The sequence below is a fragment of the Triturus cristatus genome, chromosome 8 (assembly GCF_964204655.1).
Source record: "Triturus cristatus chromosome 8, aTriCri1.1, whole genome shotgun sequence".
Lineage (NCBI taxonomy): Eukaryota > Metazoa > Chordata > Amphibia > Caudata > Salamandridae > Triturus > Triturus cristatus.
Genome location: NC_140591.1, coordinates 1,349,086,260 through 1,349,100,721, shown reverse-complemented (window position 1 = coordinate 1,349,100,721; position 14,462 = coordinate 1,349,086,260).

The window sequence follows — 14,462 nt, the reverse complement described above, 5'->3', positions numbered from 1 at the left end:
TTCAGCAACCCATGCAGTTGCTTACACACCAACTGAGAGACTAATACAGACTTTCACACAGTGTAGTCACTAACCCATGCATTCAGTAAGACATGTTCAATCACTCACTTATACAGTCAGTCACACACCTACTAAATAATCCCTTCAGGCAGTTGTAAATGCATTCATTCATCAATACACCTTCACATAGATATATATGAAAAATATTTAAACTTTACAGAAACACACATTTACTGGATGATGTCATCAGTGATGTCAACAGTGATGCCATCTGAGATGTCATGAGTGATGTCATCAGTGATGTCACTGACCATGTCATGAGTGATGTAATATGTGACATCATCAACAGTGCATTGCGGGCACGCAAGTTATAGTTAGCTCAACTAACTATAACAGGCGAATTGCTCTGGTTTTATATGAGTCAAATGTCCAACTAACTATAACGTCCCTGAAACCAATGATTTTTTTAGTGCATATATAAATATTTATATATATATATATATATATATATATATATATATATATATATATATATATATATATGTACAGAAATTTCCTTTTCTTGAGAATTCTTTTGCCTATTTTTCTTTTTGCCAGATTACTGATATTAGAGACCTCTTTAGCAACGTCCAAGATGATATCCTCATAGGCAGTCGTTGGATTCACCTCTTTATTTCTATATAAGTTTCAGTAATTTTTTATTAAGTCATTCCTTTGATAGATCAACCCTGTAACTTGCCACACATGGGGTAGACCTGTGTACATTTCTCTTCTCCAATGCCCAATTCACTATTTGCTGTACCTGTAAATCAAGTACCATAAGTTAAGTTGTGTGGTCCCTATCTTGACAGAAGTTGACAGAGATATCCACACAAACTATATTTCTTAGGTAGCTATTACATAGTTGATGATGGAAGATCCTACACTACCTTTTCTTGCTGGTGCAGCTGGTATATCCGGGTCCACCCATTCATTTATTATGACCCCATTAATTGTTCTCACAGATTTCAATAGCATTTTGCCTCTTCGGTCTGCTTTCTCTGCCTTAAACATTGTAGGATGTTTGTTGTTTTGATGTCATTTAAACCATTAAATTTTTCATTAATTTTTGGGGATTTTTAACAGTTTAGTCATTGCGAAACTCATGATACATTAGAACCCAGGTTTAAACCACGCATTCCTTTACCACGCATGCCTTTACCATGTAATTTTATGGAAAAGGCATGAATGGTAATGGGGTATGCATGTCTAAGGTCATGACCCCCTCCCCCTCCCTAAGTTACAAACTCTGCCTGCCTCCCTCTACCCTGAGGTCCAAATACCCACACCCCCTCAAAACCCCCATGCAGTCCCTAACTCTTAACCTCTACTTCGACCCCATACCACCCCCTTGCACTGTTTCTACAACTACCCCAACCCCTTCCACTGCCCTTAGGAAAACTCCTATATTCCGCGAGGTCATCCTACTTCCATCCCCAGCAGCCAGCAGCTAGACCACACATTGCCTTAACTATGCATATGCATGGTTAAGTCATATGAGTGGTTAAGGCAAGCGTAGTTTAGCTTGCATTGTTGGAACACGCATGGTGAAGACCGCGGTATTCCGACTGTTTCCCCTCCTTGAATTTATGTGCTGCTATTTGCTGCTGGGCTTTCAGCAAAGAAGGAAACAACACTACCAATATTGTTTATCCCCTCGTTGATATTGAAGATCCCAGAAAAAAAGCTAAAGTCTCTGGTGAATAATCCTCACAGCCTTTTAGCTGGCACATATCATGGCATAAAATATGGCTCAGTGAAAATTAACCTCATTTTCACAAATATGCACAGATACTTTCTGAAATGTGATCAGTGCTCAAAGAAACTATATGTTCAGTACAGAATTAACAACCAAGACCTTTGAAATTCAGATTTCTAACCTTCGTATCAATCTGTTTCACAAAGGTGAGAATATAATCTAGACTACGGACATGAAACTTCACATTTTCAATGCTATCTTTAATCACCTCTACGACCTTAAGTCAGCAGCTCCAAACATTAACATCGAGCTCCTTGCTACTCTTTCTCTCTCTGACTTCTTACACCACAGATTGGATCTACTCCCAGGGAATCCTATCCCTCTTATTAATGACAAACAGGGAACTGATTAATCTAACATTTGTACCTCCAAAATCACTTCTTTAGTGAATTATTCTATGTATAACCACTACTGAGAATCTGTAAACCATTACTCTTCTTGTGTGCTCCCTCCTGACATGTGACAACTGATTAACATCTACACCCCTCTAATACAGCCATGCCTAATATATTCCTCATCAAGGGTTCAGAGGTCTGCAATTTTGAACCCTGCAGTCAGTCATCTATCCCTTGTTCTGGATATTAACCATGATGTGCTCATACCCACAAAACATAGTTTACAGTCTAATTGTTTACTAAATCCTTGGCATGTTCTTATACATAACCCTGTGTCTCATGTCAGGTCTGACAATTGCCCAGCAGTATGGAAAATGGTCTGTTAGTAAACACTGTCAGATGCATAAATATAAATAATTCTGAAAATGTCAGAGATGTGAATGAGATTGGACATGACAAGCACTACTCTGAAATCAGCTTTCTCATGATGGGTAGAGATTCACCCTCCTCTCCAATTCATGTATTTCATCTCTGCAATCACAGTACAGAAAGGAAAATGTAATGATCTTGTTTCCGCCCAAATGAGTACAATAATCCATATATAAATTTCCTCTGTTTCTAAAGAGATATTACATTTCAGAAATGTAATTAAAATAATCCGTGATAATCTTTTATTTTCTGTTAAATCCTTAATAATCATATTAACTGACAGAGAGAGCATTTTCAAATCATAGATAGCACATCACCAGGGTTCTTTCTCCCATCATTCTTAAATGCAATGACCTTGCCATACATTCCTCAATTAACATTGAGATTATTATTGACAACATTGACTACCTTGATTTCTAAATAGGACCGCAACACTTCCCGCTATTGGGTGAGCAACGTTTGTGTCATTGTTCTCTGTTACAACGCTTCATAACCTGGCTTGAAAAGAGTAATTTCTGGCAGTAAGGCATCAGCATATGACTCTAACACTTAGCATCTATGTCTGGCCAAGAAACCTTGCTACCCCTAAGGCTGGACATCATAATGTCCTCACATGCACTGGGTTTCTGTCTTCTGTGTCCTCAAATTGGGTTATATCAACCCTGTTATTACAAACTAAATGGTCTCTCTAACATCATACCTAATTACAGACCAATTACAGGTTTATTCTTTCTAACCATAGTGATGAAGGAAAAAGTATCCGCCCTAATTTAGGATACATTTATAGATGGAAATCCAGCCACTGGGACTGCACCAATCTGGATATAGATCAGTCCAAAATACAGAAACCTCTGTGCTCAAGATCGTAGATGGTTGCCTTCAGATCTTTGAGGAGGACACCCTCTGCTGCTAGATCTATTCATAGCCTTCATTGACTTTGACTATAACACTTTCCTCAATCTGATATCTAATAGGATGGGCATCAATTGTATGGGACTGCACTGGTTCACACAATACCTGTCAAATAAAAATATCATACCATTGACATAACGAAACCATGTAACTGCCCTGAAGTGATGTGAATCAACCAGTGCCTTTTCTTAGAAACCACAAAAACAATTTGCTGCAAAGCACTCTATCATCCTGAGAGTTTAGCAGCACTATATCAAAAATTAACTATGTTAAATATATCATGCGATTGTCTATGGAAATATTACATTTTCTTATGTGTAACTTGAAAAATCTATACTTTGGGGAAATTGAAATTAATAGGACTGTTTTATCAAGTTTTAATATTTCAGGTATGTCCTGCTTCTCTGTGTTTGGACTCATACACACAAAAGCAGCATTATCTAAATGCTCAAAATGCAAAGCCTGCAAAGGGACTTATCTAATGTTGCCTATTTTTGAGGATATTTAGCAGACGTTTTCTAAGTGTTTCATTCAATGTACAGCATAAGCTTTGGTGTTTATATGTGAAAATGATAATTTGATAAAGTCCCATTGAATATTTCTTTAATTTTTAATTTTTATTTTTATTGAGAGTTCAGCTCATAATACCATATGCAAATACAAAGTAAAGTGCAATACTGCAAAGTGCATAAGTGCTCAAAATGAATTCCTATTGAGCAAATGCCAAAGATATATAAATAGGTCAATCTAAAAAATGCAACAGTTAGAATTTCTAGCGGCACCGATTATACATAAAAGATGGTAAATTGCACAATTATTCAGATAACAAAAGTCACAAAGAGCAGAATAGAATAAAGTGCATAGGTGATCATTATACAATAGGATTAAGAGCATAGTATAAGAATACACGTAAAACAATCTTTAAGGAGTGTGCATAATGTGCTTAGAGTCCCAAAACATCTCTTCACAAAAACATAAATTGCATGATTTCTCTACAAACAAACTGTTTCCCCATAGGCCAGGCTTATTTCCTACAGAGCTCCAGCGTTTCTCACATTTTCTAAACAATCCTGATCTTAATGCATATCTTCTCTCTAATTCTTTAACTTTAATAAACTTTGCTCTCCATGATTAAAAAGAAGGTATATTGTCACTATGCCAGTTTTGGAGGATTAAAGATCTTGCAACTAAGGCAGAATTAAATAGGCATTATTCTTGCATATTATTCAATGTTATATTTTGAGAGGATCCCAGGACTGCAATATATTTATCAATAGAGATGGATTGACCTATGGTAATTCTCAGATATTTTTTCAATTTCTTCCCATAGGTTCCCAATTTTAGGACAGTCCAAGACAATATGCAACCAGGTGCCTCCTCCTTCCTTAGCACAACGAAAACACATATCCTCAATTTGAGGATATATATTATGCAGAAAAGAAGAAGTCCTATAGATTAACCTTTATGTATAAAATTGCATAGGTTTAAAATTAGCACCTCTAATTACTGTAGTGTTAAGTTTATTATTTCCATTCCAAGTTATTTTTGGGAACTGTAAGCCTCTTTTTTTTCCATCATCTATCTCGTATTTTTTCATAAATGGGAATGGATTTGTCATCATTAAAGATTTTCATCCATGCGCTTCCTGACCATTTTATAGGGGTTTAGAGAGCTTCACTTATACCTGAAATTGCTGTTAGAGTTCCAGCATCGATATTATCCAAAAAGTGCTCTATGTTAATAAAAGACCATTTGAGCGCATCCTTTGAATGAAGAAGCCCAATTTTTATCTCGAGCCATTTTTCCAGGAGTTTAACCCCTTCGCCACGGCACGAATTCCGCCACGGCGCTTGGGGGGTTCGGGGTCAGCGCGGCGCCACCATGCTCTTGACGGAACCACTCCGTCATGAGCCACGGGCGCCGTGTGCTCATGACGGAGTGGTTCCGTCACAACTCTGTCCACTTGCATTGTTCGCCCGCACAGGCGGGGAATCAGTGCCACGTGGGCGGAGCGGGCGCCAACGGCCGCAGCATGACGGAACCACTCCGTCATGAGCACACGGCGCCCATGGCTCATGACGGAGTGGTTCCATCATGAGCAGGCAAGGCTAAGAAACTCTCTCACTTGCGTGTATCCATTCTCCTCCCATTTTTTTAGGATACCAGTTTGTAACAATTTAGACTCCCCAGTATAGAGATAAGACAGCCTCGTTGAACCATTTATTTTAGGGATACCAAAAAATTCTAACAACTGGGTTTTTTGTTTAAAATTCATTGGAGTACCGTATACCACACTTTCTTAGGATACTTAACTATTCTCGCTGGATCTGAGATTTTATACTCCATTAACAGTTTATCCATAAAACAAATATCCATCTCCGGAAAGTCTGGCTGGGACTAAAATCTATAATTGTTGTGTGCAAAATTTGCATGATAATATTCTCTTACATTTGGAAGGGACAGTCCTCCCTCCTCAATAGGGTAATTTAAAGTGCTTAGTGCTAGTCTAGGAGCCTTATTGGCCCATAAAAAGGATAAAAACAGACTGTCTATCTCCTTAAAATAGACGACTGTAGTACGCACGGGGCAGCTGCAAAGAGAAAGTAAAATAAAGGCAAAATAGGCATATGAATAAGTGACACTCGACCTAGTATTAATAGTGGGAGTTGATTCCATTGCGTTAAAAGGCGTTTGACTTTTTGTATCAAGGGGATATAGTTCAATTGGAATAGATTCTCCACTCTTTCAGTCACGTAAAGCCCTAAATATCTCTTCAGGCAGGCATTATATACTAACCTGAGGTTTGACAATTGCATAACAAGACTTCGGTTTTGGCCTTATTTATTTTATAGCCCCCTATCGCCTGGAATTCTGAAAATATCCCTAATATTTCCTCCTGAGTGCGTTCCATGGGGTTTAGAAAAAGAACGATATCGTCGGCATAACGTTTTATATTGGTCATACCTTGTAGGGGTCAGTACATGCCTTTCTTTTGGCGTTTAGCTATTGCCAAGGGTTGTATGAAAAGGGCGAATAAAACGGGAGATGGGGGCAGCCCTGCCTTGTGCCCATAATAATTCTACAGGTACCCACATTTGTAGAATTAATTATTATTTGCGCCTGTGAGCCCTTATATAAGCTTCTTATTAGTTGTATGAACCATTCTGGGAAACCAAACTTTTCCAAGATTAAAAAAAGACAATCCCATAAAACCAGGTCGAAAGCCTTCTCGGCATTTAAGAACCACACCTGAGCCACTATCACATTTTTATTGAAATAATCTAATATTTCTATTAAAAATGTTGTGTTAGTGGAAACTGTCTTCCAGTCACACATCCGCATTGATCTGCTTGTATAAGTGGACCCACAATTATATTAAGTCTGTTAGTGAGGAGCTTTATAAAAATGTTGTAGCCTACGTTGATAAGACTTATAGGTCTATAGGAGTTGACATTTGTCCTATTTTCATTTTTATTCAGGACACTTACTACTACTGCTGCGTGAAAAGAGGCTAGAGGTTCACCACCTTTAAGTAAATGGTTGGCCAATTTTAAAATTTGCACGTTAAGAATTGAGGCGAACCTTTTATATGATTCTACTGGCAGTCTATCCTCTCCGGTTGCTTTGCAGTTTGCCATCAAGCCAATCACTAATTCAAGTTTGTCAGTTGTAAATTCATCCGATAGTTCTTTTCTGAGTTCACTATTTCCCTGTAGTGCTTCAAAAAGGCATCTCCGATATCCATGGTTCTGGTTAGTTGTGTTTTAGCTACCTCATCCCAAATACTTTCAATTCTATTTTGAACCAGTTTCTCTTTTGCCAGTCATGCGACTAACTTCCCTGAATATTCACTCTCTTTATACACTGTCTGGAGATAAGTCATTCTCGCTGCATCCACTAATTTGTGGTAATAATCCTGCATTTGTATTTCTGCTAGGAGCAGCTCTTGCTTAGTTTTAAAATTCCTATCCTTAATGCACTCTAAGTTTGCCTGCGCGAATCTTGCCTCAATCCTTAGTCTTTCTTCTTTTTTAGCTCTGTTGCAGGGTTTCCTAGTAATTATGCCTCGTGATGTAGCCCTAAATGCATCCCAGACTATATTAAATGTAGCAGAATCAGTGGTAATAGAGAAGAAGGAGCTAATCACATTGGCTATCTCTTTACACTAGCTCTCATTTTCCAAATTTAGTTTATTAAAATACCACCTTCTAGGCACTTTTCCCTCTGAACCTATTACAGCTAATTCTATTTTAATTAATGCATGATCAGTGAAAGCGTTTGAAATGTGATCATACCCATTCATAATGAGGTCATGTGAGATAACAAAAAAAAAAAAAGTCTATTCTGGATGCTGAATCGTACTTTGCCGAAAGCATGAGTAGTTCCATTCTCCCGCGTTTTGAAGGCGCCAACGATCTGCTATGTCTAGATCGTTTTTACAAATAGACAAAGCTATCGATACCTGTGGCTTATTTTGTTTTCGAGTCTTCTTATAAGAGTCTACTGAGGGATCCTGAAGAAAGTAAAAATCACCCCCCCATACATTAGGGCCGGGAATGCAGGATAGAGCCTGTTTGAGCTGCAGCAGTGGGAGAGGGTTATCAAAAACGGGTACATAGATTGTAGCCAAAGTAAGATTTGACTGATTTAATTTTCCATAAAGAAATGCCCATCTCCCCTCTGGGTCTGTCTGCATAGTTTTAACTTGGAATTGTACATATTTACCAACATATATACCCACCCCGTTCTGTGCATACCCCACATTTGCTGAAGAGTGAAAGCCTGCCCATTTCTTGAAACTTTTGCTTGCATCTAATGCACACCAAAAGTGGGTTTCTTGTAGAAAGATAGCATCAGGGTTATGTCCTCTGAGCCAACATTCAATTGCATGGGTCTTGCGTTTGTTATTGAGCCCGTTAGCATTGAAAGAAAGAATCGTGTGCTTTTTCATACTTGTGGAAGAACTAAAAGCAATGCGAACCGATCCTGTAGATGCAGCCCACAGAGGATAACTTTAACAGTAAATAGGATATGTAAAGTGACTAGTGCTAACCTAAGAACCACAGGCATAAGCCGTAAAAGAATAACATATGCCTAAAACAAAACTCACAATCAGAACATTAAAAAATACAAGGAAAGAGTAGCATAGCTTATCAAATGCAAAAAGGATATCTGATTGGATTTCATAGCAGCTGAGAACTAAGGTGCTTACAAAATGTTTACAGTACTTATGATAACTAAAGTGGCTAGTGTGAGCATAAATTCGGACTACATCCAAACTGTAAAAAGTGCCCAGTGCATAATCGTACTTGATCTTAAAAGACATCCAAATAAAATCCCCTAGGAATAGCTGTCTAAAGTGCAATTTAGCAAGGGTAAAAACAGAAGAAAAATGCATCTGATAAAATGTCATAGCCGCTGAAAATCTAAGGTGCTTGCAGAATATATACAGTACTTATGATAACAAATGTATAATGCAAACGTACTTTTGACCTACATGTAGTCATAAAAAAAAACACCCCATACTTCATAATAAAAAATATCCAAATGAGATCCTTAAAGAACACCAATATAAAGTGCGAATGTAGCAAAAATATCAACCCGGACCAGGAGCATATAAATGCCCTAATATGCCTAACAAATTGAGTATTCATAAACATTTCTCTAACAAACGTTATTCTTTGCCAAGAGGGGCATCATTGACCTCCTTATTGACTTAATTCTTATTATAGATGACATTTCAAAATAGCACCCAAGCCCTAAAAATGTGAGCACACAAAAAAGAACTCTCTTTTTTGAAAATGATTCACCCCCTCCACCTCCCCCTCCAACCCCCACCCTTGAAGGACTGAATTACCCACTGTTTTCCCCTTCCACCCCTCTATACTGGATGCCATCTTATTGCATCCCTGTGCGCCCTCTAACTCGCCCAACGTCCACCCTTAAACTAACAGATTCCTGCTTTAATCGGCCTTTTGCCTGCCACGAACTAGGCCTTTTGGATGCCTGAACCAGGCCATTACTCTGGCACAGCAGACAGCTCTTCCAGGAGTGGTTGAGCATCTTGGGTGACTATGAAAATATGGAATTTCCCTTTAGCTAGAAATTTAAGCTTTGATCGCTGGACAATTGTTGCTTAGGCACCCTTCCGTTTAAAAGAGTCAATCATCTTGATGAAATCTTTACGTCTCCGTGTGGATGCTGCGGACATATCCGAAAGTATTTTAAAATGTTGAATCTCTGTAGAGCAAAAAAATCTTTTAGCTATCGCAGTACTTTAATTTTTTTCCTTTTTCCCATAGTCTGAAAAATTCAATAAAATTGTACGTGGAAATTTAGCGTTTAGTTGCTTCTGTGCTGCGACCCTATGAAACCTAGTAATTGTAAGATCTCCTTGCAACTCTGGCATTACTTTCTTCAGTAGTGACCCAGCCCATTCAACCATTTCCACACTTTCAGAGCCTTCCAGAATTCCCACTAGATGGAGATTTGATTGTCTGTTATAATTTTCTAAATCCAACTGGCTTTTGCTTTTACTCAGAACTAGCATATCTTGATGCATGGCCGAGAGGTGATCCTCTAGATCAGAGATTCGATATTCGGCCTCCGCAAGTCTCTGCGGAATGTTGGATATATTCTCTTCGTTTGGTCAATCTTTCGTGCAACTTTGCAGTCTCCAGTGACTGACATACTTTAAAATCTCTGATCTCATTTAGGATGGTTATTAAAATTTTTTGAATCAAGTCATCTTTACTCATCCCATCTCCTGAGAACTTTGGATCTGACCCTGACTCTATCAGACCTTCAGTGGTTCCTTGACTGCTGCTAACTATACCAAGTGAGGACTTCACTACTCCCTGCTCACTTTCGATGGGAGGAACAACAGTTTGCAAGAGATTCATCACATCTACTATTTGTGGTTGTGATTGAGCTAGTCCCGATGCCTCCTCAGAGCTGACTTATACAGTCTTTCGACTTAGTCACAATCTGCTGTTGTAGAAACGTATGAAAAAGAAGTTATTGTTTAGGGCTAAGCAAAACTTCATTATTTATGCTCTGGAGCTCCCCCTCCATACTTTGGTCTATGCAGCTCTGCATCACCTTACGACCATCTGATGGGTGGCTAAGTACACTCTTGTCCAATTCCAAATCTAGTGTACATTCATCATCAGCCGATGGATCCATTAACACACTCTGCTCAGACTGTTTTTCCTTTTCGGCCAGTGCCTTCACCTTCAGCTCCATTCTCTGTTGAGCATTTCTCTGACCTCTTCGCACCCCTCTTAGAGCCGGAGAGGGTGTAGTTGTCTGTTGTGACTCTTATTTTTTTGCCTGTTTCTTATAAGAGGAGAGGAGCAGGATATAATGGCGGACAGGAGAGCAAAGTAGAATCAATTTGTCAACGTATACTTTATACCATTGGAATAGCAGAAGCCTGGGTAAACATACAGTTCTTAGAAAACACCTTGGAAATGGCTGAGCACCGACCTCGCCTATCTAATGGCTACTTCTTCAACTTAATTTATACTTTTAATATACTTTGATACTCTGTGAGATATACACTGCAGCTGGAGAAAAGAGGGAAGAGTCACAAGACATAGGCCAAAAAGGAGGCAAGGTCCCAAGACGTAGGCAGAAGTAGCCCCATACTATCGAGTATATAGTCTCTGGAAAATACAAGTGTCACAGATGTTCACAAGTCAGTTGAAAAGATAGCTGCCAAAACTAGTCCGATTCGACTATTATTCAGAGTGTCTGAAAAAAAAGAGAAAAAAAATCCCTTTTTTTCTTCATCAGCTTGTTTTCTTTTCACTTGAACTCAATTCCCAATTCCCCCCCCCCTCAAAAAAACCCTTTCTCCTTTCTCCTTCCTTTTGATCGGATAAACCCGGCAAAGATCTTACAGTTACTCTTGGCTTCTCTTTAAATTACATTTCTTACTTGATACGGCACGACCGTAGAGGAACCTCTGCCACCTGCCACCTGCTGCTGCTAATTTCACCCTTGCCTTGACTTCCTAAATTCCAAAATTGCAGTGCTTCCTTTTGCACACAATCAGACAGTGTGAAGCCAATGCCAGAGCCAGTGCTACCAGGAATCCTCGCTCAGGGGTGCTGGTAGAATCTCTCCCACCTGGCCGCCACATTGTACCTCGACCTCCGGTGCAGAAATTGGTGAAGGAGCACCTCACTTACAGCATAGAAGCAGAGCGAAGCTGCATAGCATGCCGGGGCAGCAGAGAACGATGGAAACAGTGAAGCTGCCTCTAACCACGGTGCAACAAGATAGCTACATGGCAGGCCCAGCGGGATTCAGCTGGAGCCGTCAAACAGCATTGAGCAGCATGGAGTCATCTTACTTCGCCAACGCCGTCAATGCCATTGATGTTGGTAACAGACGGGAGATCTCTGAGCGTCCGACAGCATCAGAGACTCGGAAGCAGGTCAGAAGCTGGAACCAGAGGTGGGTGGAGCATCGGGCGAGCCTGCCAGCACTGGCAGCTGCATGTGTGCGCCACGCCTGCCATCCACTTCCTAGTTATTTTGATTCCTGTTTCCCATTGTATATTTCTTGAATTACATACTATTTTAGTTACAAAAACTTAGCTATGGTAATCAGAATGACAAAGATATTTCTAAATTACTAGATTGGCAATATAAAAGCTCTCTATGTCTATTTTCATGCCATTGTCTGTCAAAAATACTCTTGTTAAATGCCCACTTACTGTATTTTAAGTAATAATTCCTAAATGAATTAAAGTAAGGTTATGTCATACCAACAGCTGACACAATAATGCAACCACAATTACAGATGTGTTTAGTAAGCCCAGCAAAATATTTGAAAGAAAAATTGTATCTATGTATGTTTTGTATTTTATTTATTTATTTTATTACAGAGATAATTCATTGTAGCAACAGACAAGTAAAAAATTACAATAGGATTTGAATAATACACATTTTTGGTTACAAAGGCAAGAACTAATTGAAATATGAATATTAAACAAAGAATGATGTGCATTAAAAAACATGTCAGAGAAAACGTAGAAATGGGAGGATATGTGTAAAAAAGTAAAGAATACTTTGCTGACATATTTTTTCTGCCATTAAATTGAACAGGTATTTCGGCAATAGTCATTTTTCCAGAATAAGATTGTAGTTATTATTGGGAGATATATTTGGATACAGACTTATTTGAACTTTAAAGGCATACATATAATGACACAATTGTTTCTCATGCCACCAAAGATGGCACAAGATGGCATGGTTTTACAGTATAGGCTTAGTTTACCCTCACAGTTTGAGAGCAATTGTATCACAAAAGACAGAAAAGCTAAGAGCAATATTTGCAAATCAAGCCGTCAAGAAAATAAAAGACACTATTTATGTATATGGATATGTATATGAATATATATATATATATATATATATATATATATATATATATATATATATATATATATATAGAGAGAGAGAGAGAGAGAGAGAGAGAGATATATACACTCGTACACGCACATATATACACACACACATATTGTCTGTATATATATATATGTGTGTATATATATATATTAATATAAAATTGAGGCTGCAAGTGTCGGCTGTAAAACGTTATTGTAGACTGTTGGTTTGCAAACAAATGAGGTATATATATATATATATACATATGTATATATATATATATATATATATATGTATATATATATATGTATATATGTATATATGTATATATATATATATATATATATATATATATATATATATATATATATATATATATATGTATGTATAGCTGTCCAGCGGTCCCTGGCAGTGCAGCCTATTTTAGGGTTTGGCACAAGAACTTTTTTTCTTAAAGAAAAATTCTATACTCCCACTGATATCCAAAATGCAAAATTGTTGTAAAGACCACATTCAAAATGAAGGATGTGTTATGATCTGCCAATCCTGCTCGCAATCCTTTAAAGTATTTTTTCTGTTTATTTAACATTTACCAGTCACTATCGGCTAGGTCAATATGTGTCATCTGTTTATTGATTGTGTACAATAAAAGTATTTTGGAATATAAACAAGACATAATAAAAACTGAACTATACTCATGAACTGAGCACCCACATCAAAACAGTTCACCTTTACCCATTTTCACATTTAAAAAATGCCCTTTGTCATTAGGATTCACTCAGAAAAAGAACGTATGACGATTCCTAAGTTTTCCTAACTTTGAGTCTAATCTTTCAACTTTGTCCAATCTAACCTATACAATTCAGAATCTCATATTTTACAGCTGCCTAATTCAGTTAGTCTAGTCCATTCTGCATAGTTTACTATGTCCTTCAGCACTAAATATGCCACTACAGATGTCATGAATATGACATGTGTATAATGTTGTTGGTGTCATATGGTGAGGACAATTCATCAACATTCATAAGTGTTAACTCAATATATTGAACATTCAACTTAAACATAAATATTAATGTTGTTTAAAAATAGCTGCTTTGAAAAAGAAATACTGCTGAGAAGGTTGCTCCCATAGTACTTTTAAAATGAGACAAATGAAATCACTTTGAAGTTAACTAGGCCATGTTTTGTGAAAGGTTCAACAAACTACTGGTGGATGTTTTAGGCGTGTTTATATTCCTTTTACAGGAATATACAGCTGCATTGTATTTTTGTAAATATATATTATAAGTTAATTTGACACTTTCTGTGCTAGTCTGACAAGCCCGTGAATGCGTTTTTTCCTTTGCGAAAGAAATAATTGCATTTTCATTATCCTATATAATGTTTGAAAATTGATATGATATCTTACTCATTTCTTTTTGTATTTTGTTCCTTGAAAACATACATTTTGTTGCTTACTTCAGTTTCATAGAATTTATTTCACGCCAATTTATTTTAATTTATTTTGGTTACATTAGGTTATTTATTTTTCCCCTTATTGGTAAGTGAATGTGTGCTGTGAATTTCAAGTAAGATTTTGTTGATGCACTT